The 22,233-nt window shown below is 44.6% G+C and overlaps 1 protein-coding gene and 1 non-coding gene across 2 annotated transcripts in view; one reads left to right on the plus strand and one right to left on the minus strand.

The window, feature by feature from the left end:
• LOC129015142 (neuroblastoma breakpoint family member 11-like) overlaps positions 1 to 22,233 on the plus strand; it is a 2,260,169-nt gene that overhangs the window by 1,597,722 nt on the left and 640,214 nt on the right.
• Positions 17,380 to 17,543, minus strand: LOC129022625 (U1 spliceosomal RNA). Its single transcript, XR_008496494.1, has one exon. It is a non-coding gene; the product is annotated as a U1 spliceosomal RNA (small nuclear RNA).

Genomic DNA, 22,233 nt, shown 5'->3' on the forward strand with positions numbered 1-22,233 from the left:
AAAATAAATGCTGGTGCAGAACAGGTAAGTGAAATTGAGTACATCAGCTTTTGGGCATTTTAAACCATGGGTCAGACATGTTAGAGCAAGAGGGCAGGTTGACAGCAAGAGGGAGTGTTTTTCTTTCAATTTTCCAATAGCAAAGTGATGTTTGCCACTGTCATTTCAGAGTGAGGCGACAATTTGTTGCCGTTGTCTGGTTTTGTGGGGTTTTTTGTTTGTTTTTTAGTTTGTTTTTTGAGACAAGGTCTCACTGTCCCCCAGGCTGGAGTGCAGTGGCATGATCAGGGTTACTTCTGCCTTGTCCTCATGAATTCAAGCAAACCTCCTTACTAATCCTCCCGAGTAGCTGGGACTACAGGCATGTGACACCACACCCTGGGGTGTGAACTGGGATTTGATATTTTCAGTTGGCTCCCTCATAGAATAGGTTCCCTTGCTATTCTGGAATACAGATTGTCTTCGTGATTATCATTCTGGTGTGCATTGTATTTCTACTACCCTGCTAATTTTTTTCTTTTTGAGACGGAGTCTCCTCTGTCGCCCAGGCTGTATTGCATGCAGTGGCAGGATCTCAGCTCACTGTAGCCTCCACCTCCTGGGTTCAAACGATTCTTTTGCTTCAGCCTCCTGAGTAGCCACCTGGCAAATTTTTGTATTTTTAGTAGAGTTAGGGTTTCACCAGGTTGGCAGGCTGCTCTCGAACTCCTGACCTCAAGGGATCCACCCGCTTCAGCCTCCCAAAGTGCTGGGATTACAGGCATGAGCTACCACGCCTGGCTCTCAAACCATTTTAAGTAAGCAAAGACAGATTTGTCTGGCTTTTTAGTACATTGCTGAATTATCCTTCAATCTATATTTTTAGGAAGGACCTGGGGAATGGCAACATGCACATATTTGGCTAAAATGTGAACCTTTCATGTTCTGCTTCCGTCTCTTTTTGAAAATCCTTCCAATTTGCCTTTGGCAACCAGTTAGTGGCTTTGCCTTCTTCCCTAGAATGTGAATTAATTGATAAAGGTCAGAATATTTGGGCTCAAAGGTTTCGACAGTTAAGTCGAATTTTCTGCCAAAGCCTACAGGATCTTGGAGCCTGCTTTAGAAACAGAAGAATGAAATGTATTTAAATTTAGATCAGGGAAGTCCTTTATTTTATTTTATTTTATTTTTATTTTTATTTATTTATTTATTTATTTATTGAGATGAAGTCTTGCTCTGTTGCCCAGGCTGGAGTACAGTGGCGCGATCTCGGCTGTCTGCAAGTCCACCTCCCGGGTTAATGCCATTCTCCTGCCTCAGCCTCCTAGGAGTAGCTGGGACTAGAGGCGCCCGCCACCAGGCCCGGCTAATTTTTTGTATTTTTAGTAGAGATGGGGTTTCACCGTGTTAGTCAGGATGGTCTCCATCCCCTGACCTTGTGATCCGCCCACCTCGGCCTCCCAAAGTGCTAGAGTTACAGGCATGAGCCACCGCGCCCGGCTATAGTATTCTTAATTCACATTTTGGTGAAGCGGTGTACACAATGGTAGGCTCCCCTCCTCCTGTGGGTTTGGGTTTTACCTTGAAAGGGGCTGTCAGAACAGAAGTTTCAGGGAAGGAGCCAGAGCCCTGGGGACTTTCCTCAGGTGATGCTGATGGAAGAAGAGGCAAGGCAGGACAGGAAGGCTCCGATAAGAAAGACTATGCAGGTGCAGGGTCAGGAGGAGAAGGAGCAGTTGGAGGCGAAAGAGACAAAGCCTCCTCACTATTTCTCAATTCAGAAAACGTGTCAGTTTACCTCCTTAAGCTTACTTCCTCAATGGAGGCAATTTTCTTAGTTCTTTTTTTTTTTTTTTTTTTTTTTTTTTGAGATGGAGTCTCGCTCTATTGGCAGGCGGGAGTGCAGTGGTGTGCTCTCGGCTCACTACAACCTCCACCTGCCGGATTCAAGCAATTCTCCTGCCTCAGGCTCCCGAGAGCTGGGACTACAGGAGCCTGCCATCGCGCCCGGCTGATTTTTGTATTTTTAGTAGAGACAGGGGTTTCACCATGTTGGCCAGGATGGTCTCCATCTCTTGACCTCGTGATCCGCCCACCTCAGCCTCCCAAAGTGCTGGGATTACAGGCATGAGCCACCGCGCCCGGCGCAATTTTCTCAGTTCTTTTAGAAATTTTAGAAATTTAGAAATTTCTAGGTCTCATTGGAAGTAAGTCTCCCATTTAATTTGTCTGGTTCTAAAACCAAATTTCTGTCTTTTTGTTTTGTTTTGTTGTTGTTGTTGTTGTTTTTCAGACAGAGACTCGCTCTGTCGCTCAGGCTGGAGTGCAGTGGCGCGATCTTGGCTCACTGCAACCTCTGCCTCCCAGGTTCAAGCAATTCTTCTGCCTCAGCCTCCTGAGTAGCTGGGATTACAGGAGCCCGCCACCATGCCCGGCTAATTTTTGTATTTTTAGTAGAGACAGGGTTTCACCATGTTGGCCAGGCTGATCTCGAACTCCTGACCTCCGGCTCCCAAAGTGATGGGATTACAGGCGTGAGCCACCGTGCCCAGCGTAACCAAGATTTTTGAACCATTCTAATTTGTCAAAAGAGTCACACTGATTTTTTAAAAAATAACGTAATGGGCCAGGTACGGTGGCTCACGCCTGTAATCCCAGCACTTTGGGAAGCAGTAGCGGGTGGATCACGAGGTCAGGAGTTCGAGACCAGCCTGACCAACATGGTGAAACCCCGTGTCTACTAAAAATACAAAAATTAGCCGGGCGTGGTGATGTGTGCCTGTAATCCCAGCTACTGAGGAGGCTGAGGCTGGAGAATTGCTTGAACCCGGGAGGCAGAGGTTGCAGTGAGCCAAGATTGCACCACTGCACTCCAGACTAGGTGACAGAGTGAGACTCTGTCTCAAAGTGAATACATAAATAAACAAATAATAATGTAATGAATGTTTTCATCATTTACATATTAAATAGATGAAGGGGTGGCCTGCCCCTCCACACCTGTGGCCGTTTCTCATCGGGTGGAATGAGAGACTTGACAAAAGAAAGAGACACAGAGACAAAGTATAGAGAAAGAAAAGTGAGCCCAGGGAACCGGCGCTCAGCATACGGAGGACCCGCCCCGGCAGCAGTCTCTGAGTTCCCTTAGTATTTATTGATCATTATCGGGCGTTTCTCAGAGAGGAGGATGTGGCAGGACAATAGGGTAATAGCGGAGAGAGGGTCAGCACGAAAACATGTGAACAAATGTCTCTGCATCATAAACAAGCTAAAGAAAAAAGTGCTGTGCTTTTGACGTGCATATACATAAACATCTCAGTGCCTTAAAGAGCAGCATTGCTGCCCACATGTCCCACCTCCAGCCCTAAGGGGGTTTTCTCTTATCTCAGTAGATGGAATATACAATCGGGCTTTACACTGAGACATTCCATTGCCCAGGGACGAGCAGGAGACAGATGCCTTCCTCTTATCTCAACTGCAAAGAGGCCTTCCTCTTTTACTAATCCTCCTCGGCACAGACCCTTTACGGGTGTCAAGGGTGTCGGGCTGGGGGACGGTCAGGTCTTTCCCTTCCCACGAGGCCATATTTCAGACTATCACGTGGGGAGAAACCTTGGACAATACCTGGCTTTCCTTGGCAGAGGTCCCTGCGGCCTTCTGCAGTGTATTGTGTCTCTGGGTACTTGAGATTAGGGAGTGGTGATGATTCTTAACAAGCATGCTGCCTTCAAGCATTTGTTTAACAAAGCACACTCTGCACAGCCCTTAATCCATTTAACCTTGAGTGGACACAGCACATGTTTCAGGGAGCACAGGGTTAGGGGTAGGGTTACAGATTAACAGCATCTCAAGGCAGAATTTTTCTTAGTGCAGACCAAAATGGAGTCTCTTATGTCTCCTTCTTTCTACATAGACACAGTAACAGTCTGACCTCTCTTTCTTTTCCCCACATTTCCCCGTTTTCTTTTTGACAAAACCAGCATCGTCATCATGGCTCATTCTCCATGGCTGCTGTCTCTTCAGAGCTGCTGGGTACACCTGCAGACTAACAACAGACAGAACAGGCACACAAGGATTAATATGAAATTTATAATGGTAGTACTTCCCATGGTCTTAACCCAAGCGACAGGGTTAAGAATTGCGAGGCCATCAGTAACTCCTGCGATTGCCTCAGTTCCTGGTACCAAATTTAAATGGGCTTTTGATGCTTTGAAAATTTGGTCTTTTAATTTGGAAATGTCTAAAGGGAGATTATCTTCTCTTCCCTGTAGGTGGCATCTAACCATGTCCCAGTGATGCTCAGACTCATTATAAACTTGGGGTGTAATACAAAAATCTGACGTATTCCAGTCACACTGTAACTGGAAACGATGTTCTAAGCTCATGAGCCTATCTCCCATCCAAATGACAGTTCAATATCATTAGTTTGATTTGCCAATTTTTGATCAATACCAGATTGTGAATTCCAAAATCTTGTAGAATTTTTTTGCCAATTTTTGTTTGTTTGTTTGTTGAGACGGAGTCTTGCTCTGTCACCCAGGCTGGAGTGCAGTGGCGCGATCTTGGCTCACTGCAAGCTCCACCTCCTGGGCTCACGCCATTCTCCTGCTTCAGCCTCCCGAGTAGCTGGGACTACAGGCCTCCGCCACCACGCCCGGCTAATTTTTTTGTATTTTTGTAGAGACGGGGTTTCACCATGTTAGCCAGGATAGTCTCGATCTCCTGACCTCATGATCCACCCGCCTCGGCCTCCCCAAGTGCTGGGATTACAGGCATGAGCCACCGCGCCCTGCCTTGCCAATCATTAACAAAGTTTACTGACTGAACAGAAGAGTGCGGTGCAACTCCTGCCACAGCAGCTGTAGCTGTGACTGCAATTAATCCCATAATCACTGCAATTAAAGTAAAAATGAATCTTTTGGGTCTGTTTAAAATGCCTTTTAATACTTCGGTCAAAATATGGATGGATGGCGAGGCCTCCCACGGTTCGTCCATGGACACAGGGATCCACATGCCTTCTCTTGCTCTCACCAGCAGAATATGGTGCTGCCAATTAAAAGTCGAATCAATGCAAGTAAACAATCTGCAATTTTCACAGGTTATAATTTGAGAGTCTGGTTTAATAACCATATTTCCTACAACTAGCATATAAGGGGGCTTTACACAACTTTGTAAAGGAACTGTTAGACTGGAATTTAAGTCGATAGTATAAAATGGCTTACGATCTCTTGTTTCTAAAGTTTGATTCCCAGACCAAATTCGGATGCGGTATGAGGCCACAGTAAGCCTCCATAATTCTGGATGTTCAGGACCAGAAACAGGACTTATTATTTTTGGTCTTGGGGTAGAGATTCCTTTTTCTCCCCATTCCGAAGGGTAGAAAGACTGTCATTTTTTATGCTTATGTTTGTCTAAACTTTCTGTTAAGTCACCATCGACAGCTGGACTAACCTGTGCACTGGGACACGATTGAGTTTGTCCTGTGCAACTGTGGTAGAATTGACCTCGAGGTGTCCAATCTATGATAGTTCCAAATTCATTGTTTTGTAATATCACCACACTATTGGCCACACATTCTTCCCAAAGTAAAACTTCTGTGTTTTTTGATCCTTTGGGAACTTCCTTGGGGCAAGGTTTCCCTTTAGGTCTAAATTTTAATGATCTTTGATAAGAAAAGTCTTGTAAATAATTTACCTGTGGCCTGAGTGACATTCCAATTACCAAGTGATAAGTAAATCTACTGGTGGGACTGACAGTAGGTACTCCTACCAACCACTTTTGGATTGCAGGCATTAAACATCCTGGTGCTCTCCCTAGGCAAATAGGAGGATAACGATACCCATTGGAAATGTTTATCATCCCTTCTTCCTCAGGATTTGCAGGGCAATGATCATCTGTGGGGCCACGTACCCATACACTATCATTAACATATACCTCGGTAGGACTATCCATCCGTGCGACTGGTGTTTCCATCTCCGTGGAGGCGCTTTTCTTTGCATCTCCGATGGGTTCATTGTAGAACTTCAAATGTCTAGTGGGTATCCAAACAGGAAGCTGATTTTCTCCTGGTGAAACACAAGCAAAACCTCTCCCCCACGTTACCACCTTCCCTATTTCCCATGTCTTATTTTTGTTGTCTTTCCACCACATCAGTTTTCCTTCGTGTGGGCTGTTCTTTTTACCAGGAAGATGTTGTTCTGCAGAAGCAGTAGTCTGATTTCTATAAATGTTTAAAAAATTTAAAGTATAGAGTGCTAGATTAAGTGGCATCTGAGGAGTGGTACACTCCTTACTGTCTTCCTCTTCTTTTTGTTTAACTAATTGAGTTTTGTCAGGCCTCTGAGTGCAAGCTAAGCCATCACATCCCCTGTGACCTGCACGTACACATCCAGATGGCTGGTTCCTGCCTTAACTGATGACATTCCACCACAAATGATATGAAAATGGCCTGTTCCTGCCTTAACTGATGACATTATTTTGTGAAATTCCTTCTCCTGGCTCATCCTGGCTCAAAAGCTCCCCTACTGAGCACCTTGTGACCCCCCACTCCTGCCCGCCAGAGAACAACCCCCCTTTTTCCTTTACCTACCCAAATCCTATAAAATGGCCCCACCCCATCTCCCTTCGCTGACTCTCTTTTCAGACTCAGCCCGCCTGCACCCAGGTGATTAAAAGCTTTATTGCTCACACAAAGCCTGTTTGGTGGTCTCTTCACATGGACGCACATGAAAAGTTTTGAGTGTTCTGTTAGTTCTTTCAGCTATGGCCTGTCCTTGGGAATTATAGGGAATTCCTGTTGTATGTGAAATTTTCCAATGATTTAAGAATACTTGGAAAGCTTTACTACGGTATCCTGGTCCATTGTCAGCTTTAATTTTTTCTGGAACTCCCATTACAGCAAAACAAGATAATAAATGTTTTTTAACATGGGAAGTACTTTCTCCTGTCTGGCAGTTTGCCCATATGAAATGTGAATAAGTATCAACTGTTACATGAATATATGATAATCTTCCAAATGAAGGTACATGCGTGACATCCATTTGCCATAACGCATGAAGACACAGACCTCTGGGACTAACTCCTGCCTCTTGAGTGGGCGGGTGTAGGACTTGACACTGGGTGCAATGTTGTACGATATCTTTTGCCTGAGTCCATGTGACATCAAATTTGTTTTTTAATCCTGCTGCATTTACATGAGTCAAAGCATGAAGTTCTTGTGCTTTTATGAATGCAGATGATACCAGTAAGTCAGCTTGTTCATTTGCTTTAATTAAAGGCCCTGGTAAAGTAGTGTGTGCTCGAATATGAGTAATATAAAATGGGAAATTTCTTTTTCTTACAGTTTGTTGTAATAAATTGAACAACTGGTTTAACTGATCATCCATGCTATATTTAATTAGAGCTGTCTCAACATCCCTTGTAGCCTGTACTATATACGCAGAATCTGATACAATATTGATACGTTGACTAAAATCTTGTAACACTGTAATGACTGCAACCAACTCTGCTCTTTGAGCCGATTGACACTGAGTTTTGATTACTCGCTCTTTTGGCCCTGTGTAAGCTGCTTTTCCATTGCTGGAACCATCAGTAAATACTGTCAGAGCATTTTCTAATAAAAGTTCATGTCTGGTAATTTTAGGTAAAATCCAAGTAGTCAATTTTAAAAACTGGAAGATTTTTGTTTTTGGGTAATGATTATCGATAATTCCCACAAAATTAGCAAGAGCAATCTGCCATGCACCAGAATTGATAAAGGCTTGTCTAACTTGTTCCTTGGTTAAAGGGACAACTATTTTTTCTGGGTCATTTCCACACAGTTTTATGATTTGTAATCTTGCCTGACCAATTAATGTAGCTATTTGATCCAAGTACAATATAAAAGTCTTAATTGTACTGTGAGGAAGGAATGACCACGCCACAAGATCAGTATTTTGAACAATGATGCCTATTGGAGAACGTGCAGTAGCAAAAACCAGAAGTTGGAGTGGGGCTAAGGGATCTATTATTCCGTTTATTTGCACTGACTGAATTTTTTCTTCCACTAATTTAATTTCTTTTGTTGCCTCTGGGGTTAATATTCTTTTTTTTTTTTTTTTTTTTTTTGAGACGGAGTCTCGCTCTGTTGCCCAGGCTGGAGTGCAGTGGCACGATCTCGGCTCACTGCAACCTCTGCCTCCTAGGTTCAAGCGATTCTTCTGCCTCAGCCTCCCAAGTAGCTGGGACTACAGGCATACACCACTACGCGCTGCTAATTTTTGTATTTTTAGTAGAGACAGGGTTTCACCATATTGGCCAGGCTGGTCTTGAACTCCTGACCTCGTGATCCGCCCGTCTTGGCCTCCCAAAGTGCTGGGATTACAGGAGAGAGCCACCGCGCCTGGCCTGGGGTTAATATTCTTTTACTACTTAAGTGTGAGTCTCCTCTTAAGATAGGGAACAAATTTGACATGGCATAAGTAGGAATGCCTAGAGTTGGCTGAATCCAATTAATATCTCCTAACAATTTTTGAAAATCATTTAATGTTTTTAATGTGTCTTTTCTTATTTCTATTTTTTGTGGCTTAATTTTTCTATTTCCTATCTGCATCCCTAAATAATGAAAAGGAGTAGAGCTTTGAATCTTACCAGATGCTATTGCCAGTCCTGCGTTGGCAACCTCTGCTTGCAGAAATGTATAACATTCAATTAATGTGTCTCTCATTTCTGCAGCACATAAAATATCATCAACATAATGAATGATATAACAGTCTGAAAACTTGTCTCTAACTGGTTGAAGAGCTCGACCTACGAAAGTCTGGCAAATAGTTAGACTATTAAGCATTCCCTGAGGTAACACTTTCCACTGAAACCTTCCTGAAGCAATCCTTTTTTACCATTAAATTAATTAAATTAATTAATTAAAGGCCAGCCTTTTGGGATCATGGTCAGAGAGGGCAACCTGGGTTGGAGAGGCCCCATGGGTTGAATTATGGCATTTATGGCCCTTAGGTCAGTTAACATATGCCATTTGCCGGATTTTTGCTGAATTACAAACACAGGAGAATTCCAAGGCGAGAATGAAGACTCAATATGTCCCTTTTCTAACTGTTCATTTGCTAATAAATGTAAAGCCTCCAGTTTTTGTTTTGGTAGTGGCCACTGATTTGCCCATACCGGTTTTTCTATTTTCCAAGTTAATGGAATGGGTTTAGGAGGCTCTACAGTGGCCGCCCGTAAAAATGATACCTATTCCTTTTCTTTCTTGATTTCTTTCAGTCTCAGTTGGGACTTTAATGCCATGTTCATTTTTTCCTGGTCCCTTTCCTGGACCAGGAAGATACATTCTATCTTCGTCATGATTTTTTGACTCATGGGGCTGTATAATGGAGTGGGCATAGTGATTTCTGCACCCCATTGTTGTAATAAATCTCGACCCCACAGATTAACAGTAATTGAAGTAATCGTTGGCTGAACAGTACTTTCTTGATTGTCTGGCCCTAAACAATGTAAAATCATGTACTTTGATACACTTCTGAGGCTGTGCCTACGCCAACAAGTCCTGTAACAGCCTTTTGGTTAGCCAATTTTTTGGCCACTGATTTAAAGCAATGATAGAGACATCTGCTCCAGTGTCTACTAACCCTTTGAACTGTTTTCCTTGAATAATGGCCTTACACACAGGTCTGCTCTCTGAGACCCGACTTGCCCAATATGCAGCCTTTCCTGTCAGATCAGTGCTTCCAAACCCTCCTGTTCTTTTTATCTCACTGTTTCCAACCTTAATATAAGGCAGGAGTAATAATTGAGCAATTCTGTCTCCTGGACTGGCACTCCAAGGAATTGGAGAGCTAATAACCAATTGAATTCCACCTTTATAGTCTGAATCAACCACACCAGTATGAATTTGAACTCCCTTTAGATTTAGGCTTGATCTTCCTAAGATTAGTCCTACAGTCCCCTCAGGCAGTGGGCCACATACCCCTGTGGGGATTTTTTGTGGGGGCACCCCGGAAGCAGAGAGACTGCTTGTATAGTACATAAATCTACTGCTGCACTGCCACTTGTGGTGGGGGACAATTGTTGTATTGTGGTAACTGGCTCATTCCCTGAGGCACTTGGGACAGTGGGGATTGTTGTCCCTGAAAACCCTGAGGAACAAAGGGCTGAATTGGGAATGCCCCAGTTTGTTGTGGGGCCTGAGGCTGGCCCCTCTGCTTGTGTCCTGACAATGGTTGCCCATTTCTATCAAATTTAGGATGACATTGACTAGCCCAATGTTTTCCTTTTTTACATCTTGGACATAAGTCAGGTGGCTCTTTACCTGTTGTCGTAGCAGCTTGAATAGTTATATTCTGTTTATTTGAGACTGGGGATTTCTTTTTTAGATGACCAATTTGACCACAATTATAACATTTCCCTCCAAATGTTCTAACTTGTCCTCCTAAAGCAACTCCCGTTATTGCTTGAGCCATAAGCATAGCTTTATGCATAGCTCCTCTAATTCCATCACAGGTTTTTACATACTCTGAGATTACATCTGATCCTGTGGGAAACTTTCCTTTTAATGGCTTAATGGCTGATTGACACTCAGGATTGGCGTTTTCGTATGCCATCAACTCCACTATGACCTTTAGGGCATTCTCATCAGCAATTGACTTATGAGCAACATCTTAGAGCCTTGCCACAAAATCAGGGTAGGGCTCTTTAGAGCCTTGTCTGATTGTATTGAATGGGGGGCAGGCGGTTCCTGGGTCTTGGATTTTTTCCCAGGCCCTAAGGCAGATAGCTCTAACTTGCTCAATGGCCTCATTTTGCATTAATGCTTGTTGACTAGTAGTGCTCCAATTTTGACCTGTTCCTAATAGTTGATCTGCATCTATGTTAACTGGAGGATTGGCAGCCCTATTTCTTCGGACCTGTTCTTGTGCCCCATCAATCTACCGAGTCTTAAATTGTAAAAATTGAGAGGGTGAGAGAGACGATTTGGCCAGAATCTCCCAATCATAAGGGATGAGTCTATGTCCATGAGGAATGGAATCTAATAATGTCCTCATATAAAGGGAGTTGGGTCCATACTGTTTTACCCACTCTTTCATATCTTTTAGCATTTTTATCAAAAAGGACTCATATGTGGCCTCAGCTATCGGAGGCTCTCCCTCTTGGGCCCCTTCTCCAGGTGGTATCGGTTCTAATATTACTGGGAATTGCCGCGCCTCAATATCTCCTTGCTTTCTTGCCTTATCAATAATTTTATGTAATGTACTACCCTGTCCACTAGGTGGTGATGTAGGCTTAAGTCTCATAGTGGGCGGCTGAGGGTATGGCGCCCTGCCCTGTGGTGCTGGGAACATTCCTGGCTGTCCATACTGACTTTCTGGGGGTGGCCGATACTGAAGTTTGGCTGGCAGCCAGTATTGATAGGCTACTGGTGGTTGGGTCTTATTTTCTACCGGCTGATATTGTGGATACTGTATTTGGATTGGCATTGCGGTGACAGAGACTCTATCTTTCTCTATTTGATATTCTCCTGGGGTTTGTACTTGTCTAGCCCGCATTTGAGGTTGTAATGTTACAGGCATCTGAACTGCTGGAAGAGGAGTTGGCCCTCGTGGTTTAGACTCTGATGGCCCCACTGATTCTGGACCTTTTTCTTCTAATTTTAACGTTTCAGGATATACCACCCCCTGTAATTGATTATAGTCAACATTTTGCGTTGACTGAGCCATATAAGCCGGCTCTGCTACATATTCACAATGTAAACTTTCCATTCCTTTCCAGGATTTTATCCCTGCCTCTTCTTTACAATCTATTCCACAGCTTTCGGGGGCATCAGAAACTGCAACCCTGTCTTCTTCTGTTTGAAACAGTTCTAAAATTACTTTAATAATGGCCCAATCATTCCATACTGTAAGTGGGATGATTTTACCCTCCCTACTTGCTTGTTTTAATTCTTTGCCAATGTTTTTCCAGTCTTTTAGATCTAAAGTTCCCTGTTCTGGAAACCATGGGCAAAATTGTTCTATTGTTCAAAATAGCGTGATTAGATTTTTTGTAGAGACTCTAACTCCCACTCTTTTTAAAAGAATTTTAATAAAGCTAAGATAAGAGGCATATTTACTTTTAGTTTGCCCCATTGTTACCCTAGGTTCTTTGAGCGCACAAGCTTACCGCAAGACTGACTGCAGATGTACTCGGGATCTCCTGTCAACTTGTCCTCAATGACCATGCTTGAACGTACCTTCACCCTAGAGAAGAGCACCCACGTTGGGCACCAGATGAAGGGGTGGCCTGCCCCTCCACACTTGTGGGCATTTCTCATCGGGTGGAATGAGAGACTTGAGAAAAGAAAGAGACACAGAGACAAAGTATAGAGAAAGAAAAGTGGGCCCAGGGAACCGGCGCTCAGCATATGGAGGACCTGTGCCGGCACCAGTCTCTGAGTTCCCTTAGTATTTATTGATCATTATCGGGCATTTCTCGGAGAGGGGGATGTGGCAGGACAATGGGGTAATTGTGGAGAGAGGATCAGCAGAAAAACATGTGAACAAATGTCTCTGCATCATAAACAAGCTAAAGAAAAAAGTGCTGTGCTTTTGATGTGCATATATATAAACATCTCAATGCCTTAAAGAGCAGTATTGCTGCCCACATGTCCCACCTCCAGCCCTAAGGCGGTTTCCTCTTATCTCAGTAGATGGAATATACAATCGGGTTTTACACTGAGACATTCCATTGCCCAGGGACGAGCAGGAGACAGATGCCTTCCTCTTATCTCAACTGCAAAGAGGCCTTCCTCTTTTACTAATCCTCCTCGGCACAGACCCTTTACGGGTGTCAAGGGTGTCGGGCTGGGGGACGGTCAGGTCTTTCCCTTCCCACGAGGCCATATTTCAGACTATCACGTGGGGAGAAACCTTGGACAATACCTGGCTTTCCTTGGCAGAGGTCCCTGCGGCCTTCTGCAGTGTATTGTGTCTCTGGGTGCTTGAGATTAGGGAGTGGTGATGACTCTTAACAAGCATGCTGCCTTCAAGCATTTGTCTAACAAAGCGCACTCTGCACAGCCCTTAATCCATTTAACCTTGAGTGGACACAGCACATGTTTCAGGGAGCACATGGTTGGGGGTAGGGTTACAGATTAACAGCATCTCAAGGCAGAAGAATTTTTCTTAGTACAGACCAAAATGGAGTCTCTTATGTCTCCTTCTTTCTACATAGACACAGTAAGAGTCTGATCTCTCTTTCTTTTCCCCACAATACTTATATGATTTAAATTGTTCAAAAGCATCAAAGATTCCTCTCTGCTGTCAACTTCATTCCATTTATTTTATTGTACCAAACTATCAAGACCATTAATTTAATCTACTGCTAAATCTATTATTTGTTCATGTTAGAAATTCAACAAGAAAATTTTTCCCTAATGAAACCTCACATTTCAAGCATAAGTAGGCTGGGCGAGGTGACTCATACCTGTAATCCCAGCACTTTGGGAGGCCAAGACAGGCGCATCACTTGAGGTCAAGAGCTTGAGACCAGCCTGGCAAACATGGTGAAACCCCATCTCTACTAAAAATATAAAAATTAGCTGTGTGTGGTGGTGTGCGCCTGTAATCCCAGCTACTCTGGAGGCTGAGGCAGGGAAATAGCTTCAACCTGGGAGGTGGAGCTTGCAGTGAGCTGAGATTGCACCACTTCAGTCTAGCCTGGGCTACAGAGCAAGACTCTGTCTCAAAAATAAATAAATAAGCATAAGTAGTAAAAAAATAAAATAAGATAAAAAATAAGGCACAGGGTCTTGCTCTGTTATCCAGGCTTGAGTGCAGCGGGTCTATCATAGCTGACCAACGTGGAACTTCTGGGCTCAGGCAATCCTCCTGGCTCAGCTTGCCTTGTATTTTTTTAGAGATGGGGTCTTGCCCTGTTGCCCAGGCTGGTCTCCAACTGCTGACCTAAAGCAATCCTTCTGCCTCAGCCTGCTGAGTTGCTGGGAGTACAGGTGCAAGACATGCAGCCTAGTATTGCAGTAAAACAATTTTCAACAAATTCTTAATTTTCTTTCTTTTTCTTTTTCTTTTCTTTTCTTTCTTTTTTTTTTTTTTTTGAGTTGGGAGTCTCACTCTGTCACCCAGGCTGGAGGGCAGTGGCGCAATCATAGTTCACTGCAGCCTGCCTCAGTCTCCCAAGTAGCTGAGATTAAGTCATGCAGTATCATGCCTGGCCAACTTAAAAAAATTAGCTAATACTTAAAAATTTGTAGAGACAGGGGTTTCACTATGTTGCCAGGCTGGTATCAAACTCCTAACCTCAATTGATCCTCCCTCCTCAGCCTCCTAAAGTGCTGGGATTGCAGATATGAGCCACCATACCTGGCTTAATTTTCTTATTTTAATTTTATATAAGTGATTATTATTGTTCCTAAGATAATTGGGGCAGTGACTCCTTTAAAATTTTAGACACCTAATTTGTCTATTCACTTCACTGAAAGAGTATGCCAGTTTGTTTCATGAGAAAATATCCTATATTAATAAAGCAGGAAAATTCCTTCCACCAAACTAGGGGGCATTCTAAAGAAACGAATTGTGCTAAGTAACATCACTTAAGGTGAAAACAGAGACAATGGTATCTATTAACAATGTTTATCAGTGAAGGAAATAAACTGAAAATATTAACATCATTAGATCCTCGGAGGGCCTTCATTGCTGAAAATCTGAGTAACATTGTGATACCATTTTGAGTCCGGCAGGACATTCTCTTTCCAGGCATATAACAGTGGGTGAATAATTTCTTTTCATTCATTTTCATTGAGGGCTGAACTTCCTTAATGTTCTGGAGATTATTAAATTTGATTTGTATAGTTGTGAAAAGTGCTCATATTGCTGATTCCATCGCTTGTATGTGATCATATAAATCTTTTCTCTCCTTTCTGTAGTGTGGTTTAAACTTAACTTTAAAGGACATGTATTTGAATTTTTCAGCTGGTTAGAAACCTGAATCTACCAATCAAAGAAAACTGCTCCTTACATGCTACAGATTTAGTTTTCTTCCTGTACTAAGATGTCTTTTAGATACAGTAAATTTGTTAAAGCCAAGAGCTCCTATGGAACGAAGTTGGGTGGGAGGGGGGACATTGAGTAGTAAGATCACTCTTGTAATAGAGATGCCACTCTTGCAGATATTGACAACTATTGGGCCCATAAAATTTTTACCAAACATTGGAAAGACAAGATATGAACAACTTATCATTGCTGCAGTCTCAAATATCAGGAAATACCATTATTCTCAGGACAATAAATAGACAATAAAAAAGACTCACAGAGCAGCTTAGCTGTCAGGTATTACCAAACAGGGACTGGATCCTTGTCAACACCACCCAACAGAGATTGTCCCCAGAAATTCACTTCATAACATCAAAACAAAAAACCCACACTGATGGCAAAAAGTAATGATGCAAAAATGAGAGAGAGAGAGAGACAGAGAGAGAGAGACAGAGAGAGAGAGAGAGAGACCTGTCCTATAGCCACACTTAGTGGGTAAAAGCCAAAGAGCTCAATTTCTGCTCATGATACTTAACAGAACAGAGGGAACGTGAGCCAATGGCTCAATGGGTTCAGATCTGCACCAAGTGCCTGTTGGATGCAGGATTCTACTGTCTCCAATAATATGTCTCAGATGGACTAGTTTTTTGGTTTTTTGTTTTGTTTTTTTATTTTTTGTTTTTGAGACAGAGTCTCGCTCTGTCGCCCAGGCTGGGGTGCAACGGCACGATCTCGGCTCACTGCAACCTCCGCCTCCCGGGTTCAAGCGATTCTCCTGCCTCAGCCTCCCAAGTAGTTGGGACCACAGACGCACACCACCACGCCCGGCTATTTGTTTTGTTTTGTTTTGTTTTGTATTTTTAGTAGAGACAGAGTTTCACCATGTTGGTCAGGCTGGTCTCGAACTCCTGACCTCAGTTGATCAGAAGTAGGTGAGGTCAGAAAACATACCCTGGGAGAGGCTGGCACAATGCCCAGATCCGCCATCGCTAGGCCTGGGATTTTCTTCTGTAGTATTCATGTAGTGCAGGGACAAAACCAATTAGATACTTCTGGGAGTTAAAAAGAGATTAATCTGCTGGGCGCGGTGGCTCACGCCTCTAACCCCAGCACTTTAGGAGGGTTCACGAGGTCAGGAGATCGAGACCATCCTGGCTAACACGGTGAAACCCCGTCTCTACTAAAAATACAAAAAATTAGCCGGGTGTGGTGGCGGGCGCCTGTAGTCCCAGCTACTCGTAGGAGGCTGAGGCAGGAGAATGGCATGAACCCGGGAGACTGAGCTTGCAGAGAGCTGAGATCGCGCCACTGCACTCCAGCCTGAGCGACAGAGCGAGACTCCGTCAAAAAAAAAAAAAAAAAGAAGAAAAGAAAAGAGAGAGAGAGAGAGATGAATTTACAGTGCCATTTGAGAAGGGGTATTAAGGAATTTGCCAGGGTACTGACGCGTGTCAGGTGCAAACTGCAGGTTGAGAGAGAGCTAAGTATTTTCTGTCCATGAAGGTGATAAGCGAGGGCCTGAAGAAAGAGGGACCGGGGAGGACACTGGCGCCAGAAATAGGAAAGGGCTGCTTGGGAGTGGGAAGGATGGATCGGGGTGCTATCTAGAAAGTTGCCTGGCAATGGCTGTGGGATGTGGAAGCGAGACATCAAACAAGAAGCTGTCGCTTAAATAAAGTCTGAAGAAAGACTAGATATGTAAACGGCAGGAGACAGTAGAGAAACTGGACTCGGCTCCTCATAAAAGTTCCCGCCTTATATTTCAGGGAGGATCGCAGCGCATTTCGGCCAAGACAGGTGAGACTGCGGTTCTGACCTGCGGGCCTGGATGAATTGCGTTAGGGCACCTGGGCTCCGGGAGAGCCCTTCCCCTCCACAAAGTAAGCGTGTTATGTCTACAACCCAACGGGGACGCTAAGAGCCCCAAAGGCCCTGCTTTCATCCCAGAGAACAGCGCCCGCCTGCGTAGTTTACACCTGGCTCTATGAGGTGAGAACACATTCCCCGCTAGCACAGAAATCCTACAAACTCCCGAGGGGGCTGCGGCTAGAAGCAGAGGCTGTGTGAAATGTGACTGGGGGCTAGGAAAAAACACGAAGATTTTCACGGACCCTGAGAACCCAAGAGACTGGAGAGACCATGGACAAATCTCTGCAAAAAGCAGCCCCGCGTAGAAAAAACGAAGAGCTGCCTTCGGCGCTAGTTAGCTTGTGTAAAAGGCTGAGGCTTCTTATTTCCTCCCTGGGAAGGGGGGAAGACAACATGTCACTTCTATTCTCCAGTGTTTAACTGTAAGAATAACACTTAAGACTAAGACACAAGCCAGTAGAAAAAAAGAAAAAAGCAACGCTTGCCGTACAGCCTGTTCTTTAAATCACAAAAAGATCAGGGGAAAGCGCGAACGCAGTCCCCCACTACCACAAATTATGCAGTCGAGTTTCCCACATTTGGGGAAATCGCAGGGGTCAGCACATCCGGAGTGCAATGGATAAGTCTCGCCCTGGGAAAACCACCTTCGTGATCATGGTATCTCCCCTGCCAGGTAAGTATGAGTTCCCGCACCTCCGCCCCGCCACAGCCTCACACGCCTCCCCCTTTACACGCACGGTCACTTGCCCCGCGCACCCCCGAGCCCTCCTAGCCCTGACACACAGCTGGGACTCTCAGGTCCCACCAGCGGTCCTGAATCGGCTCCCACGGCACGGGAACTCCTTCGTGGCTAAGCAGCAGGTGGCGAAGCAGCAGCCCCTGCGCTGCCTCATCTACATAGAAGTCGCCCTATCCGTGATGTCACCGACAGTGGCTTTCCCAGTCCCCGTCTGCCTTTCTGCCGCTCAGCCGACCAACACGCTGCCGGAGCCGGCAAGGGGAAGTGCCGCCTGTCTCTCCCTTTCTTCCCTCCCGCCCTGGCATCTGTTCTCGCCCAAAGAAGCCGGTCCTTAGCCTGCGCTTCGGAGCAACCTTTCGGTGGCCAGCTGGAGCCGGGGCACCCTTCTTCAAATAATGGCTTTTAATTTGCAGACTAGAACGTTTAGGATTACAAAAGAAACCGGTTCTCTTCACATCCTAGCATTCCGCTTGAAATTGGAAGCCGTTCAATGTCAGAGAGAAACCATATTTATGAAATTAAAGAAGCTTCTCAAATGACTGCAAACCAGCCTTCCTTACTGGTTTCATCACTGGTAATGTTATGAAGACAGTTGTCCAGTTTCATGACTCTTGTAGGTTTTTGTTTGTTTATTTGTTTTGATGTTGTTGTTGTTGTTGTTTTCCAAATTCAGTATTGTAGAAAAATATGCTGCCCCAGAAGAGATGATTGGACACTCTCAAGCGTGGTGCTGGACTTTGTCATCTCTCGCACAGCCATCTCCAGACCTTAGTGCTTACCTCACGTTAGTTTTTTATATTCTGCGAAGACAAAACCAAAATAATCCAAATTTGACACAAATACCTGCGGTACATCTTATTTGAGATGTTTAACAAATGTCTGGATCATCTTTTCTTACATTGGATTATAACGCAGGAAACACTGTGAAGTAAGTAAAGTTGGAATTCCCAAGTCAAAGACCATTTGAATATTTGCAAGTAGATTTGAGACAGGAATAATACAGGGTGGTCGCAGGGTAACAAATTCTAGGCAGCAGATTTACATGACTTGAGGCTATGGGCTGATAAGACGCTGAAAAACCAGGGTTGTGGACCAAGCTGGCTAAGACTGACTGGACTCAGTGTGGTGCTGGATTTGACGTAGGTTTTACCTAGGCCCTCATTATATGCTTATTAACATACTAAATCACACACCCACCAGTGCCATGACAGTTCTGAGACCAATATTTGATGTAAAAATGGATGGCACCACAGTTCCGAGAAATCTCCACCTTTACCCAGGAATTTTCATGAATATTCCACTCCTTGGTTAAAGAAACCCATCGAGATGAAACCCCAGAACCCATTGTTCTCTCTCGGGTATGCCCGAACTCCCCTTTCTTGAGTGTGTACTTTTTGCTTTGCAATACATCTCTTCCTTCGCTATTTGCTGACTCATCCTTGACTTGGTTCTCGAGATGGTGTCAAGAGCCTGGACACCACAGCTGGGGTCGAGATCCCACCAGTGTCCGGGGACCTCCCCCAGCCCACCAGTATCAGATTCTATTCCATTGCTCAAATCACAAAACATTGAATGGAGAGTTCTCCTTTGGAGACCACGAAGTAAAGATTCTGTGGCATGGTGGCCAGTTAGGCCACTGGAAGGCATGGCAAAATATTGAAAATGAGGGATTAGGTGATGGTATAGTAACTGCTGAATACTAAATACTTGATCCAGGCCCCATTCCCTGGAGACTGACAGGGAGACACCTCGTCCAGGTAGTAGTGGAGAAATACTTTCCGGGTATCTGACGACCAGCCTTTGTGGAAAGAACTGGCACCATCCTGCAGGTGTAACTGCCTGATGGGTTCTTCCTGCCCACTGTACACACAAAATCAATTCATGGAGACCATGGCATTGCAGTAAAGAGTTTAATCGACACAGGCCAGCCACGACATGTGGGGGACAGAGTTATTACTCAGATCGATCTCACTGAAGGCTTGGAGGTAAGGGGTTTTTCAAGGATCGTTTGGTGGGGAGGGGGCTAGGGTTTGGGCAGTGCTGATTGTTGGGGATGAAATCACAGGGGTGTGGAAAATGGCCCTCCTGCATTGAGTCAGCTTCTGGGTGGGAGCTAAGGGACTGGTTGATTTTTGGGCCAAATGGTGCCATCCAGTAGTCAGAAATGCAAAAGCCTGAAAAGACATCTCAAGAGGCCAATCTTAGGTTCTACAATAGTGATGTTCTTCACAGCAGTAATTGGGGAAGCTGCAAATCTTGTGACTCTGGAATAATGTCTGGTAATTATTTAACGAGGCATACATCTTAGCAGAATTCAGGCCCCTTTCATCCTCCTGACTTGGTGGCCTTTCATTAGTGTTACAGGGGTAATTTAGTTTTGGGGAAGGTTATCATTTAAACCAAACTTTCTGGCTGTCCCCAATGTTTTTGGCACCGGGGACTGGTTTCATGGAAGACAATTTTTCCATGGAAGGGGGTTTCCAGATGAAACTGTTCCACCTCAGGTCATCAGGCATTAGTTAGAGTCTCATAAGGAGTGCGCAATCTGGATCCCTCACATGCGCAGTTCCCAACAGGGTCCGAGCTCCGATGAGACTCTGATGCCGATGCTGATCTGACAAGAGGCGGAGCTCAGGTGGTAATGCTCGAAAGCCTGCAACTCACCTCCTGCTGTTTGGCTGGGTTCCTAACAGGCCATGGACCAGTACCTGTCTTGTGGCCCTGGGGGTTGGGGACCCCTGATTTAAACTATAAACTCAATTTTTACCAAAGATAGCTTGGGAGAAATTGCACAGGAATGAGCAAAGACAGCTAGCCTGTGAGGCTAGAACCAAAATGGAGTCAGCCATGTCAGATTTCTCTGATTGTCATAATTTTGCAAAAGTAGTTGCAGAGGGACTACACTGGACACTTGTTAAAGGCATGAGGTGGATTTTATTGTATGTACTACAGTAGGCAAGAGAGACCAGAAGAGAACTGAGCTCAACTCCAAACACAGCAAGAAGAGTTGAAGATTTATAGCCAGCTGGCAAGGTAAGAGAGTCAGCGGATGGAAAATTACTAAGAGGAACTTGATTAGCTATCAAAGGTGGTTGGGAGGACTCTTGCTAAACTAGGCTCAACAGTATTCTTTTCTAAAGCTGGACTTGGCAGGCCAAGAACTAATAGGGAAAAGGGCTCCGAGGAAACTGACTAAGGTTTGGTCAAAGATGGAGTCCTTGTCAACTCTACATTGAAGCTTCTGCAAATAAACGAAGACCAACCAAATGAAAAAAAGCAAAGGCTATTTATTCTGAGCTTGCTATGGCAGGGAGTCAGCCACTGTTACTTGTGTTTTGGCAGAGACTTGAAGGCAGTCAGAAGGGTGGGAAAGCTTTTTAAAAAGAAAGGCTTCAGGTATGCTTGGACTGGAGGCTGTCAGCATGGTGAAGCTATAGATAGACGAAAAAATCAAAATATTTTGCCCCAGAATATATTTCTTTGGCATATTTTAAGATGGCTGTCAGAGAGCCAGCAAACAGAAGTAACTCTGCAAAACTGTCTTTTATAGGGGAAATTTACACCTGCAGAGAATCTGCATTAATCCAGCCTTCCCTTGTCAGGATTGAGAAATAAAAATAAGCCCTAGGCCCTACAACCAACTGAACGGACTCCCTCTTGGCTGACAGGACCACAGAGAAACCTTGAAATCTGTTTCTGGCTGTGACAGGATAGGAGGTCGGACATGCTCCCCTTAAAACCCCTCCCTCGCTAACCGCCATTATGAGGCAGGAGAACAGCAGAGGGAGTTGGAAGCTGGATAAAAGGCAGAATGAGTAAAGCAGAAACAGAAGCAAGGTGATGGGGTGGGAGAGCAAGAAGCAAGATAAAAGGCAGAAGTTGAGCGGCCAAAACAAAAAGTAAGATTTAAAACAGCAAGCAAGGCCGGGCACAGTCACTCACCCCTGCAATCCCAGCAGTTTGGGAGGCCAAGGCAGGCGGATCGCCTGAGGTCAGGAGTTCGAGACCAGCCTGACCAACGTAGTGAAACCCCTTCTCTACTAAAAATACAAAAAAATAGCTGGGCATGGTGGTACACTCCTGTACTCCCAGCTACTCAGGAGGCTGAGACAGGAGAATTGCTTGAACCCGGGAGGCAGAGGTTGCAGTGAGCCAAGATCGCGCCACTGCACTCCAGACTGGGCAACAGAGCGAGACCCTGTCTTTTAAAAAAAAAAAAAAAAAAAAAAAGCAAGCAGGGACCTCATGGCCAGCAAGATCCAAACCAGGAAAGGGGCAGCTCTTCAGAGATAGGCATGTGCATTAGAGAGAAAAAGTATCCTTAATATGACTTCATATGATAATCAGCTCATTAAAGCTCGTGCATATGGACTGCATATCATGCATGTACTTAAAATTATGGGATGGAGGCAGCATTCAAGCACACAAGGGCCAAAGTAACTAAGCAACCCACCTAGCAATCAAAAGGCAAACACTGGCTAAAGATTAGGCATCCTTGGCCGGGCACAGTGGCTCACGCCTGTAATCCCAGCACTTTGCGAGGCCGAGGTGGGCGGATCATGAGGTCAGGAGATCGAGACCATCCTGGCTAACACGGTGAAACCCCGTCTGTACTAAAAATACAAAAAAATT

This window comes from Pongo pygmaeus, chromosome 1 (genome assembly GCF_028885625.2).
Source record: "Pongo pygmaeus isolate AG05252 chromosome 1, NHGRI_mPonPyg2-v2.0_pri, whole genome shotgun sequence".
NCBI lineage: Eukaryota > Metazoa > Chordata > Mammalia > Primates > Hominidae > Pongo > Pongo pygmaeus.